The sequence below is a fragment of the Polyodon spathula genome, chromosome 8 (assembly GCF_017654505.1).
Source record: "Polyodon spathula isolate WHYD16114869_AA chromosome 8, ASM1765450v1, whole genome shotgun sequence".
NCBI classification, from domain to species: domain Eukaryota; kingdom Metazoa; phylum Chordata; class Actinopteri; order Acipenseriformes; family Polyodontidae; genus Polyodon; species Polyodon spathula.
In genome coordinates this window covers 43,937,512-43,959,152 of record NC_054541.1, presented here as the reverse complement: position 1 = coordinate 43,959,152, position 21,641 = coordinate 43,937,512, and the positions used below count along the sequence as shown (strand labels likewise).

General features: G+C 37.5%; 1 protein-coding gene across 4 annotated transcripts in view; it reads right to left on the bottom strand.

Moving 5' to 3' along the window:
- LOC121320004 (homeodomain-interacting protein kinase 2-like) overlaps positions 1-21,641 on the bottom strand; it is an 81,604-nt gene that overhangs the window by 31,100 nt on the left and 28,863 nt on the right. The gene's annotated exons all lie outside the window — the stretch shown is intronic.

Below are 21,641 nucleotides of genomic sequence, written 5' to 3'. Positions count from 1 at the left end.
TTTGCCTGTCTATGCTTTTCCTCTATATGCAATTACCATTCCTGTAAATGCGTAACCATGCTTTTATTGTGCGTTACTGTAACTTCTGTGTGTTCACCATGGTATCATACTGCACATTCAATAAACTAGACCCCAACAGTAATTGTTAAAACACAGATATTTCAGCTGAAATTCACATAAAATCCTTGCCAAAGGGATTTTTTTTTCTTTCCGTTTAGAAACAATTAGTGAAGATAGAGGTGAAGATAAAGTGATTGCCCAAGAGGTTCTGAGGACTTAGTTGAAAAATCTGATTGAATACACTGTAAATCATACTTCTGTGCTGTTTAAAATGCTTAATGTGACAGTGCACATTCTGAAATGGAGCCTTAAATAAAAAATACTGCTTGAACTTACTCCCTAGAGTAGCTAGGAAACCACAACAGTCAAATAACAATGTCATGACAACGAGCAGCCATTCCATTGGATATACCTAAATATTACAAAATGTACAGCCCTTTTACTAAAATATCCATTTACCACAATGCTCAACAAAAGCCGGCTTTAAACCTCCCTTTTTAAGGAGGAAAGAAATGAGTGGTACACACCCCTTGCAGTAGATTTTATACTGGCCTTCAGGAACGCTACCTTGCTCAGGCTTTGTCAGAGAGTACCCTAGTGATAACGCCTGCTTATTTTATTTACTGAAACATGCTAAATATCTGAGTGCATAACAGTAACACAAGATGATAAAGAACACACAGCATGGCATAATAAACAGATAACACAATAATAATAATAATAATAATAATAATAATAATATGCAAACCAAGAGGGGATGAGATTACTTTAAAAGGACTATAAAAAAATAAACATTATGTTTTGTATCTCAAATAACAAGTGCCTGTTGTTTACTTTAAATATTCTATGATCACTGGTTTGAATTTATAACAAGAACATTAGTACTCACATCTCCTACTTCAGATGCTTTAACACAGTTCTTTATTAAGAACTGTTTCTACAGTTATTGCAAGAATAATAATCAAATTAATGCAGTACGAAAATGTGGCAATCTTAACCAATGTTTAACATCCTGAAGGTTCATGGAAGCTGTAAATGAAACACCGGAAGTGTAGTGCATATTTATGAAGATATAATATTTAACATTAATACCTCAATATCCTAGGCCACCCTCCACTATGTTGGTAATATACAAACATATTAGTTTATATTAATGTCTTAATATACAGGATGATTTAAATATGTGTTTCATATTTAAATATAAAAACAGTGTTTTAGTCCTTTACAAATGTCATGTTTCATTTAAAATTATATTAAAAATTCCAGTATGTTTTTAAATATAACAAAAGAACTATAAACAAAATAGAAACTAAATATGAGGCTATATGCTTTCCTGTTTCAATATCAGGACAGGTTAACCAGTCAAATAACTAAGTCAATAAACTAACATTAAAAGTTAATATATAATACATGGATGAAGGCTATATTTACATCCTGAGCCATTCTAAAACAAAGTGTTAATACCACAGTAGTCAAAAAGTGATAATTCCCAGCCAACAGGAAAATATACTTTGACCCATTGGACTCCTTGAAACCATCACTTTCAATTCAAACACAAAATGTCTCATCTTCAGTGACTCGACAACACCCTCAGTACAGAAATGCTCATCAATGACCAGCAAAATGAGAATACGTTAAAAAAAAATAAAAAAAAGATGGCACATTTATCTCAGAGAAACGAAACATAAGACACAGAACGTCTGTACAGCAATGAAAAACACTATTTAAAAAAAAAGAAAACCTGAACACCCCCCCCCCAAAACTGTACTGCTGAACCTCGCCTTCTTTAATATTAGCATCACAAGGGTATCCATGTATTATAAAACAGGACAGATGGGCTTCAGTGATTTACATGAAAACAATTCCATCTCAGGTTTCTGTAACAGTTTATAAATTACTCGAGTAATTTATAAACTGTCACAGAAACTCAAGTGAGGGGAATATAGAAGTTAGAAATCATGGTACCAGAATTATATAGACACAAGTAGGAATAAAAAAGTTAAACAAAGAGGACAGGCTTTTCAAAAGTCTGTAAATGATAACTCCAGTGTTAATCAACAAATCGGTAAGTAGCATTGATTTTGGCATTTTCAAGCGGTTGTTATGCCTATCTCGTTATTAAATAATAATGCTAACGTTATTTCCGAAATTATGCTGATTTACAAAATAATGTTAATATCTTAATGGGCAGTGCTTCTTGCAGCTATTTCTTTTGTTCACATGGAAATTTAAATGCAAATCTGTGTTAATTGTCATAATTTATCAGGAGTAAATCTGCACTTGCAAAAAGAGGGTTTTAATTAACAAATGATTAACAAACTCCATTTCCCATCATCCTCCTGCTCACCTATGTAACTGAGATGGATTTACCAGTGAGCAAGAGGATGATGGGAAATGTAGTTCTGAGAGGTCCATGCGGGTACATGGGAAGCCATCTTGAGGGAGGGAATGCAATTTAAAAGTTTTAAAAATTTAAAAATGTAATAAATAAAAATGTAAACAATACACACCTTACACAAACAATTGTAGAAACACATGGGAACATGTAACACAATAAAATAAAAAGGTCCTTATATACCCTTTAAGCTTTTTAAACGAGAAATTTTCCATAAACTAGACTTCCATGTTATGCTTTATGTGTCCTGATAAGAAAAGGGCTCCAACTAAAAATCAATAGCTTAAAAATTATGTTGCAAAACATGTATGGTAGTGTATTCTTTGCACTGTAATAACCTTTTAATTATTATACTTTAAAAAAAAAAAAAAAAAAAAGATACTCTGAGGGATTTCTAAAAAATGCAGTTAGGAAAAGGCCAGTCCTTAACCCTAGGGAGCTGTGGAATTCCTACTGAAGATCAGCAAGTTAGCAAAGCCATGACGTGAACCTGCACTCCCCTGACAGCCTGCACAAGGACCTGCATCTGCATGTACTGTATTTTGTCATTGGTACTTTATGGTGCATTTAAATGACACTCAAATGGCACACCTATACTAAAAAAAACAAAAAAACCCTTACAGTTCAGTCAATGGGCATGTGGTATTATCTTTAGCACCACTAATAGTTCACTCAGCTATTCCTAATCCGTCCAGGGACATATCAAATACAAACAGCCCATTAAAAAGAAGTGTAGCGAGATTCGATTTCAGTAGAGAAGACCCACCCCTCCTCTCTCGAGGTTTCCCTTTCACCAGGCTGTGAGGCTTTTCAGAGGCTTGATTAACAGCAGCATGTGACTGGGAAGCCTCTTATTTCCAGAATGAGCAAAAGAGAATTTCCGTTGAATGCCAATTAGAGGAAATCAGGATGTATATTTGCATGTTAGGTGTCTGAATCATTTATAGGTTTCGGCAGGGATGCAAATACTATTTACTTTAAATGTGCATAAGGAAATGAGGATTTCTGGGTGTCCTGCTTTCGGTCTCTCTGGTTGAAACTCTGTTCAACTAAGAAATGAGTTTCTGCTAAGCGTGGGTGCACAGGTCATACCAGCCTTTTGATTCATTCTAAAAACATCAATACAACAGTTTTGTAAGATTCTCTGATGAACTTGATTACATGTTTTAAAGTTGCCTCTTCAAGAGCTTCTCTAGTACTGGGGTTTTCAACACTGAACCTCAAGTATCACCAAAAGTCCAGGTTTTAACCAGTTTTATTTATTTATTTATTGCACTACGGTGATAGATATATCCATAAAGCAGTTACCACTGTGCTAAGTTTGCAACATTTTCTGTCAAAAAGTGCAATGCATTCCAGAACTAGCAAGAAACAACTAATGGGCACAAATGAGCTGTAAATAACCACCTTTAGTTGTTTATTTGAAGCTTTCTGACAGCAATACACATTTTAAAATGTAATGCAAATGCAAATTCATAATAACAATTGATCACATTTTACTAATTGTGTCATGCTACATATCGTATCGCAATCCATGTACCCAGGTATCGTATCGTTGTGAACCCACAGATACACACCCTTAGCCTATGTACTCCAAAGCAACTGCTATACTTTAACTACACACTGTCTCATAGGCTGTCTGAGTGCTGTCTTTTGCACCGGAAAACCACTACTGCCCTACATGCCTCACATCAAACACCATTGTTACTGTGCTAATACAGTTCTATGATGAACCCACTTTCCATTCACTAAGAGTAATTACAGCTACAGTCAATGAAAGATGCCCTCAGAAATTCTCTAAATCATTTTCAATATACAGGAAATACAGTGTTGCTCAAGTTGTCACAGACTTCTGTTCACAAAACAGTCGAGCCATTTCTGCTGTGGAGTTTAACAATGGCCTCCCTCTGTCAGCCCTACTGATGAACCTCCCTGTTTCTGTGTCCTAAATGTATTATCCAACGTAAGCAAACTCTTGCCATTTTAGCATCACTATACATCCAGTGTATTGTTGTTGCAGTCCTACATTTCTACAGTAAGACGATTTGAAATTAAAATGTATGCTGGCGAGAACTACATACAGAACAACGGTACATAGCAAGAACTACATACATAATAACAGTTGTAATGTGCAGTCACCATGCAGTTTGGTGTTGAACAATGCACCTCATTGCTCTAGTGGTATTTGTTTTCATTTGTGCTGCTAAGCTGACCAACATTTAGTGTCCAAGCACACAACGTGCATACTGTGCAATCAAGCATGACTCTCAATGCAAATTTTGTTACGTAAACAATGACATACCTTGATTGGTAAACCAAGCTGATATAAACAATCACACATCTGATCAGGCACTGAAAGATGTAAAAACTCACATCACAGACCCCTACTGCTGTGGATATGGGTTATACAGTTAGAAAACTCACATCACAGACCCCTACTGCTGTGGATATGGGTTATACAGTTAGAAAACTCACATCACAGAACCCTACTGCTGTGGATCTGGGTTATACAGTTAGAAAACTCACATCACAGAACCCTACTGCTGTGGATCTGGCTCCGGGGTTATACAGTTGCAGCGCCCACACACAATCATTTTCCACTGTATACCAACATGTTTACTGTTTTTAACACTAAGGGCCTATTCTCAAAGTATTTACCACAATGCTCAAAGTTCATTCTAAAAAGTATATTATATATATATATATATATATATATAATATATATATATATATATATATATATATATATATATATATATATATATATATATAGATGTTACAGTACAAAGCTTCATATGGATAGCAGCAAGTCCAAAGCTATAAAAACTTACCACAGTCGTAAATGCTTTTTGACCACCGTCTTGTGTCTTACGTAGTTTCGCCTTCTGTGGACTCAGTGCCTTTGCAACACAAACCTTGTTTATATTCCAGTTTGTTTTGATTTCACAAAAAAGGGTTGTTTGCTATGCTGATAACATCTGGCAATACATGCATACAGCCCAAACATTTTTAACCATTGGCATTAACATCCTTCTGAAATATGTTTAATAATACAAAACCAAAAATTCAAAACCATACTGCTCATCATCAAACAGTGGATTTCTTATTTGTTACGAAGCACTGCACCCAATCTCTGTGAACTGGGCCCTATTTGCAGTCTGGGAGAAGAGACGCAATAACCAATTTTTAAGACCCAAGCCCCTGGAAAATGCATAATAAATCTGACAGGGAGCAGCATGAAATCACACAGGTATTGAGTGATCAGGCCCCTGGTAAATCTTATATTATATTAAGAAACTTACAGACAGCCAGGTAGAACTTGCAGTGATAATTATGATTAGCTAATCATAATTATCACTGCAAGTTCTACCTGGCTGTCTGTAAGTTTCTTAATATAAGTTATTCATGCAGTTACAAGGCATGAACAATCTATTTGACATCAAACTCCTGGCTGCTTATCATTTTACTAATATACTAACTTAAGATATGGAATTATGGAGGGATGGCCTTCATAAGCTTTGCCGATAACCAGTTTCTCACATTTAATCTATAACACCATTTTCTGAGTTTTTTTCTTCTAAGGGGCACATAACAGCTTCTTACAAAACAAAGAAGCCCATCTATCACAAAGACCCACATTATAGAACACCAAAAAAGCTGGTTGTTTTACATTCCTGCCTCATTTTTCAATTCCATAATTACCTTTTTCTTCTCCTACCCGCATGCTACTCATCCTATCAATTATACATTTCATTTCCACCTTCGCTACTGAATCACATTAGTGCTGAGGATTACAATAAGACTCCTTAGCTAATGCAACAGTCACAAAAAAAAAAGCTGGCAGACAATATAAGATCGATAGAGCTCCAGTACTGTCTCTTCATCTCTGTCTTATTTGAATGGTATTGAAGAGAAGGTTATTCATGAAAGCACAGGAGCAGCAGTTTCTGGCTGATTTGCAGTGGAGACCTGCTTTCCCCAGGAAAGGGCTGAATTTGCTGGGCTGAAAACCAAAGCTGGCCACGTACTGTATTCCAACTCCCACCCCCCTGTAAAATCAATTTGACACAAAAAAGGCTTTCCTCACATGACAGCTGCTCAACAGACAAAGAAATGCTACCAGTTGTCTTTGTGGGATGGATCCAGGAATTGTTAAAAAAAAAAGTCACAAATGCCCCCAGCCATGCAGCACTATTCTCTCTTGGAAAGGTCTTAATGACCCCAGTGTTTGACTTCAGAAGACATGGTCAAATCATGGGTATGAGATCTCATAGCTGGTTTTGCATCACTAGCAGGCCCTTGTAGTCCAGGTGCAGGTCATATCTGCTTTGAGGGTCAAATGCTAAATATGTGGGCTGCCTCGTTTATTTGAATGAAGATATACTGTACATACAGTTGATTATTTGAAGGCACAGAAGACTCGGACTGTCTGCGACAGAGCTGTCTGGGACAGAAATGTTTTTCTGTCACCCAAAGTATTGTTATAATTTTTCAAAAGAACCTTCATAAAGAGTTTATTGCTATAACTGTATTGAATTTTTTTAAAAAATGTATTTGCTTTAGAACTCAAGTTACTACATTACAAGCTTGGCATGTTAACACATCAGCAGTTATTACACATTCAGTCTGTTTCTTTCCTTTTTTGTTAGCAGTGTCATTCCAGTGCAGAGGAAGGCCTCAGACCTTATGGCACAGTACAAACAAACATCTACACTGTCCCAGCTGATCCAGAGATTATACTATTTTATATGAATGCACAGGATTACAGAGTACAGTACAGACTGCATGAATTTTTAACTAAAGTATTGTGAATCACTGCCACTAGGTTTTCCAGAGCACTCTTCAGCTTTTATCATTTTTAATGAACTGACAAGAGTCCAAATGGATGGCACTCGCTCATATTCCATGTTATACTACAATATCAATCGTGTATTTATTTACTACATTACATTCTTTCAACGTCTCCCAAGCACCAAACCTTACAGCCTGTCCGGTTTACTTTCATTTCCACTGGGTCATTTCCCCAGCAGACCCCAGAGTCTCCACTCTGTCAACTCTGTGCACCAAACAGACACAGTCCTGCCACTATCTGGACCCACAAGGGGTTTACGAATGTAATCAGCAAGCTCTGCTCAGCTCAGGGAATTGACACAAAAATGAAAACAAAAGGGAAAAATAAATATCCTTTCCTTGAAATGGTAACAGGAAACATTAATTTCCACGTGAACGTCGATTTTAATTTGCAGAGTAACCTTCAACAAGTAATGTTTGGGCTATTTGTACCAATTTTGACATATTAGAAAGCAATGAAGCAAATAACCATGGTTAACCATGATGAAGACAGCGAGTGAGAGATATAGATAGATACACAGTAACACTATGTGTTCTCAGAGACAAGTCCTGCAAACACTAGGGATCCCGCATGCTTCCTTGTGTATACCACATTTATCTGTAGGGTTTGCAGTAAAGTCCTGCTCGGTGGAAGATGCGCTGTGGGGGCTGGTGCACTTTCATTTCAATTTGAGTGACATACTGAATTGTGGTAAACTTCTGTGGCACGTCCTGGACTGGGAACAAAGGTTGTGTTCTCGAGTCCTGCAGCAGAGGCAGGATATGAGCAGATTCTCCTCCTTTTCCAGTGGAATGAAGTGCTCTGAGACCACAGCTGTGTACTACTGTACGCACTCAGCTGCACATATCTGTTCACTCCCCACCATCGTCACAGGCAGGAGACAGAAAGACATTTCCTGGACCCAAGCCCGCAACTTCACTGAGCAAAAAAGGGTCTGCCCAGTGGTTTTCAGGAGCAGCAAAAAAATAAATAAATAAATAAAGCCTCCAGCTGGTTGTGTCTCTGTCACTGAATGAGAACAGCTAGTATAGTACAATACAAGGTCAAGATGACCCCAATTATACTGACTGAAAGGTTGGTCATGCTTTATAACATTTTTGTGTTATAGTCATCTTACAGTACCTGCCAAAGATAACAGCATTTGAGAGCAATCTGAGCTTTTCAGAACATTGCGTCTTTTTTATAATAAATTATCTTCATTTCCTTGGGTGATGTTTTTTTTTTTTATAGTAAAATTAAACTACATTTGGTGGATATTCTCTGTAGTCTCTCTAGCAGATATTGTTTTTTCCCCTAGCTCTGAAAATGAATGCAGTGTGAGCGTCACATTACTCAGAACAACTCAAAAGACATTTACATTTGCCGTATACACTGAAAGCCCAACTTCACAAGAATGACCTTTTAAAAATGAATTGTAAAGGAAATCAACTCAGTGTAAATTGAAAAGGTAAAATCCATACAATCTCTTATCAAGACAAAAACAGCTGGTGTGTGTATCCACCATTGTGTCAACGTTCTGGTATATAAATCACACAAATTACCTTTAAAATGTGCAGACGTCTGCAGCTTAGAGGGGTAAAAAGTAAACAACTACTTATACAAGGTCCCTCCGCAGTTAAAATGAAAAAAAAAAAAAAAAAAAAAAAACATTAAGAAAAATAGCAAAGCTGCAGTTAATGTACATTACACACAAATTCTGACATAGATGTACTATTAACTATTTACATACAGGAACACACACAACAAGTTAGAAACACACATTATTTTTTCTGTCCATAAAGTCCTTTTCTCAAAACACACTTCCACTCCTTTATTAAAATAAAAATTAAATAAATAAATACATTTTATGTTAAGCCATTGCTCTGAAAAACAGTCTTTTAATATTTAAAATACAAGCGCTCTCCGGGCACTCTACGCCAGTTTCAATTATTGCAGTGCCATCAGAAGAATTCTTTCAGCTTTGAGGTGGATTTAAGCTTGCTACAAATTTCCCTTTCTTTTGACATACAGATCAGGAGGATTTTCCTCTGTGGTGTTTTGTATTTCATACTGTGGATAATTCTCTTAACAGTGAAAATATGAGTTTATAAATAGACTTCAATCAATGGTGCTGTCTGTCCATATGTCTTTCTATCCATTACAAACACGAGGCAGGCTATCACAGAATGGTCTTTGAAAAACTGTCAACTGGGCTTTTTTTTATTCATACCCTAAATGGGGCTCTTAAGTAAGTCATAACACCAGACTGTAAGATACTGTTAAATAACCCAAAGTTGTTGTTCTGTTCTTTTCTATTCATTATACAATGGCATCTGTTTTCAAAATTTGTGAAGTGACTTTACATTAACTACTCTAATTTGTTTACTTGATTTTCATAATCCAATCACATAGCTTCAAGTAGCAAGACTATTGTATTATTTTATTTGATGGATAAGGGTTAATTTTACCAGTATGTAAGTACTGTCAGTTGACTAGATTTACACCACCTCAAAGCCTATGCAATTATAGGGTTTACTAGGGCACACATTTTGTATTATTTAGGTATATGTTTATACTGCTCTAAAATCAATGAAAATTCAAAATAGAAGTCAGACTAAGAATAAACACTAGCTCAAAAGAAATTGCTTCTGCTTTTGTCCTGAGCTTTCGAGTATGTCACAGAATACCATGTAACATGAACACAATGGCAACAGGCAGAGAAAGCCACAGCAGTCACTTTTTATTTGATTTCACCACACAAATACTATGAAAGTATTTATTAGCATTGACCACTTGACAATAGTCTAGGTTTCTAAAGTGAAAAAGGCAGTGCCTTCCTTCTCTTCAAGCCGTCATGCTATGTACCTGCTCTTTACATTTGTATTTTTTACCTCATACCCCTGACTAATTGCTGGACAACACCAGTGGTGTCTCTCAGTTGACACCTAAGGAAGGAACTGTGTGTGCTCCCAACAGTTGTGCTCTCGTACTGTCTGTGTTTATCTTCACTCATTAAGACAAGTTTAGGTAGCACATTATTCTCTATAGTACCATCACCAGAGAAAAACTAAAAATGAAATACGTGTTGTGTGTGTAAAATTACCACCACAGTCACCTGTACAAAACGGCAGTTCAAAGTACTGTAGGGCCTCTCTGAAATGATGCAGGCAAATATCCAGAAGAAGCAGAATGGGAAGCTAAGGCTGATTTTCAAAAAAGGGGGCTGATCCTTCAATCGGCATATCACCTACTCTCTATATAACTATTCAGTGTCTGACAATTACATTACATATCATTATATTGCATTCTTGTTGTTTAGATGCACTTTATATATCACACTCTATCAACTATTAGTATGACCTAAACAATTTGGGGTTATCAGTACAAGTTTGGTGATAATAAACTTGACATAATAGGAAGGCTTTTGTAAAGACAGGTGCATTTTAACAAATGATTTGTCATGACAACTGGCTTGCCCCTTAGGGCTTATATTAAAACCACATGACTTGGAGGGGGTGAGGTAAAGTGGCACTGATTACAAAATGGAACATATCCATTGGCTTGCGGGCTTAAGCAAAAATGTTCATTGAAGCAAAATGATACCTGAAATTAAATGCCACAGTATGCAAGTTGCTCGGGTCGTTTGGAAAGCAAACTGGCAGGTGTTGCAGCGTCTTGTTTGTCTCAAATGTTCATGGAACACTGGCATCACAGGAGATACCGTATCTCAATATGTAGTTTCCATCAGTCAACCTTTCAAAGCAATGCATTAAAGGGGGCATTGCAACAGGGATCACAGGCAAATTTTTCCCCCCAAATGTTCAGGAGCTGTACGTACATGTTCAGAAAAGAGAAACACAAATCTTAATATTAAATACTGTATATACAGCTTTAAATAATTAAGGGTTATCCAGAGACATGCATATTAAGCATTATCAAATTCTGAGTCATGTATGCAAATATGATATATATTACAGGCTATGCTGGGAAAGGGTCCCTAATTTCCATCTTCATATAAGCAGCCTAAAAGGTACAACCGCGTGGTGTGCAGGGCGAGTCACACAGTCAGAGGAATACAGGTTCACACCCCAGCTGAGCGAAGTTGCCAATCTTTACCCTAAATATATCAGTGGGGTCTATTTTATTGATCTAAACAGTGTCAGATCTTATACTGCCGCCCTCAGATTTGCTTTGGTATTTTACTTCATTCTTTGCTGTTCTGTCAGAGATCAGCCATCTCATCTCAACTGCAGCCTCCCTATGCCACTGATAGGAAGTTATTAGGCCCAGCTAAGTTTGGTTAAATCTCATTAGCGGCTCAATGCTTGTTGAGAAACCTCCGACCTAAAATGTGTTTTTCCTGTTACTGCACTAACCAGGGCATTAAGCGTTGCAACAATAAATCGTTATTGTTATTTCAGAAGGAAACATTTAACTCTTTGTTAGGACAGCTGTCAGGGACATGCAAATAAGAAACTACAATGAACAACCATCACTATGACAGCACAGTGAGCCCCTGAGTCCAGTGAATGATCCGGTGTGAAGTGAGACATCATTTTCTTGCCATATTCATCACCTTTTGTGATTAAAACTCCTGTACTGTATCTACCCCAAGAAAACAATGTTTATTTGTAATTTGTATTCAGATTTGTACTGTTTGCTTCAAATAGCATAGATGTCTAATATGTTCACACACATACAGAAAGCTGTAGCTATCTTAAAAAAAAGTGTAAGCCAGGCATATCTACTTTCTGTCCTTGGCACATTCAAATTATCGATCTTTGTGGGCCATATGTTCATTTACTAATGACATTTTAATTAATGTTTTTGAAAGAAATAATCCATGTTATAAATGTTACAAGAAACTAAGAAACAAACCCCCTGGGAGTGCTTAATACTGTATGTTGTTTTGTAATTAAAGATTGGAGCAGCAAGCTTGTGTGTCACTATAGAAACCCTCTTAATGTTGTTTAACCAGCTTCAAGAAGCAAACATGTTTATAAAACAATGAAAGGGTTTGAATATGCCATAAAACCTGAAGAATCAATTTCCAGTTGTACCACATACAGAAACAGACAGAGAAGCAAGCAAACCTGCCTGTCGGCACAGCAACCTTGAGGTAAGCTGACTCCCAGGTCATGTATAATGCTACTGAGGATTGTAGCTGGCCCTGTCAATAGGGTTCAAGGCCACCATGGGCAGCAAGAAGTTTGGGATGTAAATCTGCAGTAATGACCTACAGCGTCATACTTTTTAAAACATCAGTATATTTGGGCAGCCGTGGTTATGTTGTCTAGCCCATCATAACTTAATACACAAAGTAGACAAAATACACAAGGATGAACCAAAGCAATCAGTCATGTGAAGGCTAAGCCTTGTTTTCTAGGTATCTAAAAAGGTAAAAAGTCTTAGTGCCTACATATATACTTTGTGCCTTTCCACTTCCGATAATATTTCACAGATACTATATGAACTTTTGGTGCTCTTTTCTGTAACCTGTACTTTCTGTACTAAATCCACCCAAAAAGAACAATGAAAAAAACCACCTTCTGTATTTTGTGTCTGTCTCTTTCTCCTAGAAAAACTTTTACAATTATTCAGTTGCATTGTATGTACAAGTTAGTTCTGAGGGTGGTTCTAACCCAGCCGCACTCATGGTCGTCCGTTGCCCTTATAAAAACTCGACACAGAAATTGCAGGTTTCAGTGCTGAAAAACACTTTAATAATAACACAAAAGTAAACAAAAAAGTATAAACACCCAGCCCTCACGAGCACTAACTGACAAAACACAGGAACCTAACTATCAAACAGGACAGCTAAGCTGTTTACCTGTAGGACAAAACCAAACCAAAAACAAAAACAGTTTAATCCCTAAAACGAAACACGGTTTAGCACTACCTTCTTGATTGTACAAACTCCCAACCGGGCTCTACACTCTTCAGCAGCCTAGAGCAGACTGGCTGCCGTTCCTAAGTACCCTGCACCTGGTTCTAATGTATAATTACTTCCAGGTGCAGAGGATAATTAACCATTACACACCATGTGAAAACAGAGACCAACAATTAAATTCAACAAAATGTCCATTCACATGTATATTTTCTTCAGCAGGGAGGAATTTACCTTCTCACACACTTAAAGAAAAAGTTATTTTTGTATTATTACCTGGAGCAAGTATCACACCTTTTCACTCATAAAACACACTGCTCTGTACAGATGAGCTCTGAGGCCAAGTTAATAGAAATCTGAATAGACAGTAATGTCTTGGGTGCCAATGGAGGTAATTGTAGCAAAACAAAACTCATAAAACCAAGACACTATTAGACCTTTAATGTAGCATACATGAAAAAACTTTTGAATGTTTCTTTGGAATAACACATTGCAAAACATGGGGGTTGAGGAAACTTGCTATGGAATTAAATAGTCTTGGAATAATAACTATATGTATATAATTGTGGGCAGTGTTGAACATTCTGGGGGACATGCCTTAAGATCGACCGATGCAGTGCTAAATTGGCGGAGTGTAAAGTAGCACTCTGTTGCGGCACAATTTTTACCCCCTCTGCAATGTATTAACTGGCCCAAAATTAATGAGGCACGTTGTAAGCTGCCACATTAAAATGCTTAAATGCGATGTGCCTGTGCTCAAAATGGGCTACCGGTACAACACATTGACAGACTAATCTGAAAAACAGTGCCTCCCCTCTAAATGGACTACATCAATTGAACAATAGGTAGGTCAATTGGAGAGGCAGAAATGACCCGTGTTGACCAAGTGTCTTGACTTTATATTATATTATTATAATACGATGGATAAAACCAAATGTAGACAATGACTAGGATACCTTAATTAACCAAGTTTATTATACAACAAATACAATTGTACATAATGAGATAACCGGTATCGAGATATAATTTAATCCTGAGGGAGATCAAAAAGGGTAATGCGGACCCTAAACACTGTGGGAGCCATCCGAGGGCCGTGGGTTGGGAGGGTCTGGCGCGACACGTGGTTAGGCAACCCGGTGAGGTCACGGTTAGGGGGATGGTACCCTTCTGGCCCACGGGTGGGGTCGACCCCATCTTCCAGCAACGGTAGCGGAGCGGGGCAATACGGGAGGTAGATCCGCCCTGACTATAAATTGGATACGGGGGTGAAAGGACAGGGAGGTGTGAAAGTTCTCCCTTCTTCTCAGTGCTCTCCCTCTGTTCCTGGGATGTTCAGGAAGGTTAGGAGCCTGCACTCTCTGTCCTAAGAAATGCGTTATGACTGCTGCCATAATCCTCTTTCCTATCAGCTGCTTTCTGAATTTTTCTTTGCATCCAAATGAGACCAATTTGAAATCTGACTTATTTGTGTACCCTTTTAGTGCCAGCACAGCTGTTCTGCTGCTTCATAAATCTCATTTTAATATCACAGACTTCATTTCCAAATGAGCCCCACCTACAATTTGCCCAATAATATAATTAAGGCTTGACACTCCTTCAAGTGCATGGCTAATGAGAGAGAGAGCGCACTGCACGGGGAGCGCACTTAGGAGGCGCTAACACGGCCTTTAACACACGGAGAACGATTGTTTAGCTTCACGGCTCCGACACTTTGACGTGTGATGCTCCCACTGTCGCTCGCTTTAAATCAATTCTCAAGACCCACCTGTTCTCTCTTGCTTTCCATAGAGACTCAATATTTGTGATTTTTAATGGGGAATGGAAGGGTGTGACCCTTAGTCACCAAAATCCAGGCTTTGGTTTGGTTCAGCGATCCCCAAAACCAAGACTCAGATGAGATCACTACTGGGATTAGCCGGTTATTACCATAGTACGACACGAGGAATCCCCGAGTATGCCACAGTGGTTAACCCGTTAGTTGACGTCACCAAAAAGAGTGCTCCAAATTTATTTAAATGGTCAGCTGAGTGTCAGGGAACGTTTGATACTATTAAGCGTACACTTCGCCAGGCCCCCACTCTTATCACACCACATTTCACCAAGAGATTCATCCTCCACAACCCGAGGCATCGGATGTAGGTTTGGGTGCAGTCTTGTCCCAAAAAAGTAGTTGGAGTAGAGCACCCGATATTGTACCTCAGTAAAAAAATGTTACCTCGTGAACGCAACTACTCCGTAGTCGAAAAAGAGTGTTTGGCCATTAATTGGGCTACTCACTCTTTACGATACTACTTGCTGGGACACTCATTCGATCTGGTCACAGACCACGCCCCACTCAAGTGTTTAAGCACAATGAAGGACAGCAATGCCCGGATAACTCGGTGGTATCTGGCATTGCAGCCCTTAATGTACCACATGGTACACCGTGCGGGGAAAGACCACCAAAATGCGGATTATTTTTCCCGGGAGGGGGGAGTAATGGGGAAGGTAGTTTAGGCAAGTGTTCCTTCGGCTCCACTCTGAACTGTGGGATATGTATGACTTTCTTACTGTTCTTTGGACCCTCTTTATTGCTTTAACATGCCAATTTAAGATCGCGATATTCTCGACTATAGCTGTGACGTCTGTGACACTGCGTACGTATTACAGCGGTCCCAGTACTATCCCCGTCGTTGCCTTTCGGCCAATGTACTTGATAGACCCACTACGTAAAAGACCATTTGTGAAAGTTTAAATAAATTAATAATAAAGTACATAATACACTACTACGATAATAGTACATAATTCGAAAGGTGACATTGAGAGACACGTATTTAATGTTTTTTTTTTTTTTTTTTTTTTTTTTACTGTATATCATGTGTTATGCATGTCTCTGTGTTTAAAGTATTATGGATTTTCTTGTAAATCGCTTTGTGATGATTGTCCACTATGAAAGGCGCTATATAAAATAAACTGACTGATTGATTGAAAAATACAGGGCAATTTTAAGCCCAGCATAAACTCAGCGCTATGGCCTTAATGCCGTCACAAACGCTTGATACACGACCCCCTCTGTCTCCTGAGCCCTCTGTCAAGAGCTCTTCCTAATGAATCCTGCTGAATTGTGGCACTGATAAGCACAGGAACAGACCCCATGGATTGATGTTAAATGTGTGACGGTCTTATATATGTGCAGTGCAGACAATAGGATGAAATGACAGACTACATTCATTTTTCACTTTTCTGTTCGAATCCACCAAATCCTCAGCACTGCAGGTAGCCAGGAAACAGTTTCACACAGTACAGCGTTTTCCTCATCCTTTAATTCCACGACAGTTCACCTGCCAGTTATTTCCTCTTGCATTATCTATCAGCGAGAAAGTGAATCTATTCCTTGAGATTTCTCTAAATATTCTGTTGGTAAAATCAAGGGACAAACAAGAATGAATTAAACCAAAATGTTGCCATTCCTAGTATCTAAATGAGCTGCGTTCTCGTTCGATTCTGCTGATTTATTTCCCTTCGGCACTAAATAATGAAGTCAACAATCAAGAGTGAAGTAAATCAACATCTCGGGCTAAAAAACAGCATTAACTGCCGATCAATAGACGAAAATATCTACTGGACTGCATTCAGTCATACTGTAGCCTGACTCATCTCAGTGCTGCTTTTCTCCAGGTTTGACTCCTTTAGGTTTTAGTGAAATTCGGTAGGAATGTACCAGATGTGGCCTGTTTTTAAGGACAAGATGTGTACAGTACAGTATACACATTATGAGGCAAAGAAAGAAAATAACCTGAGCTGAACAGTGCATACAAAAATAAAAAATATACAATGCTTTTTATTCTCTATGTAATTTGGGTTAAACATTGAATGTAAAGAACCTATCACAGGTTTTCATCACAAATCCTTACATATAATTTTAATATTGCTGCTGTTTTTGCAATAACATGCTAACCTTTTTTTTTCCAGATAGACCTTCATAACTGAATATTTTTACTGTAATCTATGTACAAAATGTCTCTCTTGAAAATGCAATGGAATTATATCAGACATGTGCCTGGTTTGTTAACTCATGCGTTATGTCTGATGGTTTATTACTGTTCATTTTTCTGGGAGATACAGGGTTTCTGAAGTACTCAGCATACACTAATTTCCATGGAATTATTGACATTTTATAGAAAACAAAGAACAGTTTGTACAGACTTAATCACGTTATCAGGAAGTCTCTTGCACTTGTTTTGACATCACCTCAAATTCTACTACACATCAATGACTAAAAGCTTCCCAGAACTGCAATCCACCGGCTTCTTCCTTTGAATGTAATGCCTCTCCTCCAGAAAGGAAAATGACCCAGGGCGATGTGTCTGTCTGAGTTATACTAATATATACTTTTTTTTTCATAGCTTTCCTGATTTTCTTTTTACAGATTTCTCAAAAAAAAAAAAAAAAAAAAAAGTTAAATTGAAGGGATCTCAAATATTTCTTAAGGGACAATAAATGTAATCATTTAAACAATGAGGTAACTTCTTGGTCTGGAAGCCGTGATTATTTTGACCTATGCAATGCAAGCAAGCTTCCACTGTCTAATACCATAGTTCTAACACAAGAACAGTGCTCAGTATGTATTTCAGGGTAGTCACGACCGGGTAACACGATGTACTGTAGACTCCAACTTGTGAGATGACTTTTGCTTTGTTTAGAAAGTGTTTGCTTTGTATTTCTCTCTGTCAAAAACAAAAAAGTGTGACCCCATGTGCCGAAACGCTTTTCTTTGTGTATGTGATTCTAGCCTGCCAGCTTGACTGCACATACTACGCTGTTAGAAGCGGACTTATTTTTTCAACAACATGAGATATGGACAGAAGCTGTCAGGCACAGTCCCTTTGGCTTTCTTCATGTCAAGGTCCTCAGTGTACGCTAGGAAGGGTGAGGGTCACGCTGATCCAACTGATTTCTGATGATCCAAAGAACATCCTTCACCTGCCTAGGAGACTGCAGCACTAGGGCACCTGATTTTCCATTCATGGGAATGGCAAATTCAGTTTTTCAAAATGACCAATTTTGTTATTTTACCAATTTAAGATTTAACAACGAAATTTGAACATAAATATCATTTTTACATTAAACTATCGAATCCATTGTTTAAGTCCCTGAGTTACTGTAGTTTTCATGAAAAATATTTCTTAAAGCAGTCCACTAGTAAAAATAGGTCAGTCAACAAATAAAGGTGTTTTGAAAAAACAGCTTATTGCTGGTATTAAATATACAGACTAGTCGAAAACAAGGGGCATTATTACAAAATTATACAATTTCCATAAAATTACAAATTAAATACAATGTTTAAGACACTTATCTCTTCCATCTGTAGTTTCAAATGCAACAACGCAGACTGGTTTATGCTGTACTTGCTATAAAGCTGCTTGCATGTGTTTCTCATATACCCTGGGCAGGAAGTGTTCCCTTAGTCAGAGCAGGGCTGTTCAACTAATTTTTTTAATTTTTTAAGGGGGCCAGATTAGAAAAAAAAAAAGTTAGGAGTATTTTACTCTGCACATTTTTAAGCAATAATAAATATTACATAACTTAATGTTCATATATTGAAGAAGGCTTACACATTTTACCATATGAATAGTACTTTAATAATGGAACAGTGTGAGAATTGCATGTGACATATTAATAGTATAACTTAAGAAGAGGTCAGCGCTTCTACTTTTGAGCTTCTAACTACTGAGCCCTCTGGATACGTATTTCTAAAAGCTCCTTGTTTGGTTTCAAAATGCCTTTTCATATTGTATTCCATAACTAGCAACACACATTCATTGCACAGTAAACACACTGGCTTTGTGTTCAGTGCAGTTGGTAAAATAAAGTAGTATTTATTGGTCCACTCAATGTTGAATCTACAGAATTTATCATGTTCTGTTCTTACTACAGTAGCTAGAGTAGAGAGAGCCATGTTATAGCAACACGAGTAAAACAACTAAAACTCACTCTGAGTATGTAGTATTAGTAAAGAGTTAATGATACAAATAATCAGTTATAAAACTAAAGGTTTCACCTCAAACACTGTGTCGTTTCCTTGTGTTGGGCGGGTGACGGAGTAACGGATTTTTTTTTTTTTTTTTAAATCGGGGGGTGTGGCAGGCTGGCGAGTGGATAGAGGCCCAGAGACAGACTGCAGTTCAAAAAAAACCTAATTTTATTATAAATAAACACAAAAATAAAGTGCACAAGGGCAAAATAAAAATCTTTAAACACAAAAAGAAAAACAACAAAACAAAAAACTTACAAAATTAAGGTTTCCAGGCTGGGCAATGCCTTCACTGGATTCACAAATCACAAAAACCACAAACACCAACCTGCTTCCTCAGCTCCCTCCTCCCAAATGAGAAGCAGAGGCCTCCTTTTATGTCAAGTGGCTGGGCGCTGATTGATCATTAATTAAACTAATCATCTAATCAACCCCAGCCACCTGAATACAATGAACCAAGGCAGGTAGGGTAAATTAACCCCATCCCTGCCAATTTAAAAAGGGCAGAGCTTTGCTCTGCCACAGGGGGTTTTACGATCGTTTTTTTCAGGGGGGTTTTACGATCGTTTTTTTCAGGTACTTTTCACTTTTCCACTTTTTTTCACTCCAGACTACAAATCTAACAAGCTTGTACTAAACTAGAATAAGAACGCTGATCATCCAATAACATGCAACAAATATTAGACTGTGTTTGAACCTTAAAAAAAAATCTTAATACAATCGTTTACATTGTGCCAGTGCTTAATGGCTTGATGGAATGAATGTGCCACCCGCATGACAGCCAAATACGCAGAATAGTCAAGTATGACTACCAGTGCTTGTGGTGTTCATTTGGTACAGAGGTAAAACAATAAGCAACTAATTCAAGCAGACAAATGTAATAACACAGATGAAGGCACTAGCTAAGGTGTGTATCTGCATAGGGACACATTGTGACATGAAGAATTCAAAGTTAGAAATAAACAACAAGTCCTTACTGAGCTATTTTAACGGTTTCTGATTTTAGGGTTTAACCGTTAAACACAGAAAGACACGCAAAAAAAATCAAACCAGTGTTTATCCTATATAAAACACTCCTACTGTACTTGTTTTTTTAACCCTGTTCTTGGGTCAGTTTCTAGCACTGTGTTTTGTTGCCAGTGTAGAGGTACATCACGCACTATGGTTTCCATCTGTGCTGTTGTTTGATTTGAGTTGTTTTCATGGTGCCTCAAGACATGAAAACTCCAGAGTGCTTTTGTGCAATACAAAAAAATAACAAGTCAATTCACTTTTTGCACAGTAAAAAACCCTGATAAACACAGATTTCTAGCCATCTACAAAAAGACAGATAATTTAAAAAAAAATGTTTTACTTAAAAATGCAGAATTGAGGGTTTGAATTCCTGGGTGATTCACTAAGCTTGGCAATATATTTCCTACATTTAAGTAGGTTTGACAAACAGAGCCTGCCAAGCCTTCTAAACATAAACTGCTCAAATTAGACATCGCCCAGGTAGTTTGTGCTTCCTTTGTCTCTCTCATACACAGATACACACATTGGCACATACAGTAAAGCCCCTGAAAGATGAAATCCAGTGCAACATAAAAAGTCCCCCAGCTGGCCCCTGTGTCACATGGCATGGCCTCAATGAACAATTACTCTGCTCCAGATGTTCTGCCCACCAATGACTTACATGAAGCACAGTTTTTAGTGGAATGGCCGTCCAGCATAATGATCCATATCCCAAAAAATTCACTAGAAAAAGAGCATATGGCAAATATATTTCAGAGATGCAGTGTACTAAAAACTTAAGCTTTGCTCATCTTCTAATCATAAATGCAATGTCAGTTTAGTCAACTAGGCTGTCTGAACAGGAGCAGCTATTCCCTCTATTATCAAACAGGACATTTCATTGATTTGGGTTTCTGTGGGGGTTTTTTTAGTTGTTTTTTTTTAGTTGTTTTTTTTTAACTAGGACTGTGTGTGATGTGACTACAGCAGAACAGGAAGCACACTTAAAGTAAATGAGACAATGCAGCTCTTGATCACAAATGATTTCATTAGAAACAAAAATGGAAGTCTTATAAAAGAAAAAGAAAACAGTGCGTTGTACAAATATTGTACAATTTATTATAGCATCCACAGTCAAATAATGTCAAAGTTTTGTATAGTATATTGTAGTAAGAAACAATGTAGGCACTCTTTTGAGCCAAAATATGTTTTGATTTACAAGTATTGTTATATGAACTTCACTTATTAAAAAAACAATATAGATAGACTTATATAACACAGCTCGCTATAAATCGCCATTGCAATTGAATGGTCTTGCGAAACCACCCACAGTACTGGTCAACAAACCTGTCAGTTCTTTCAAACATCTGTTACCAACGGCAACTGCGTGTTCATTAAACTGGATAGTAATGATGCTCAAAGCAGAACTTAGAACCAGAACTTCAGCATATTCCACTGAAGC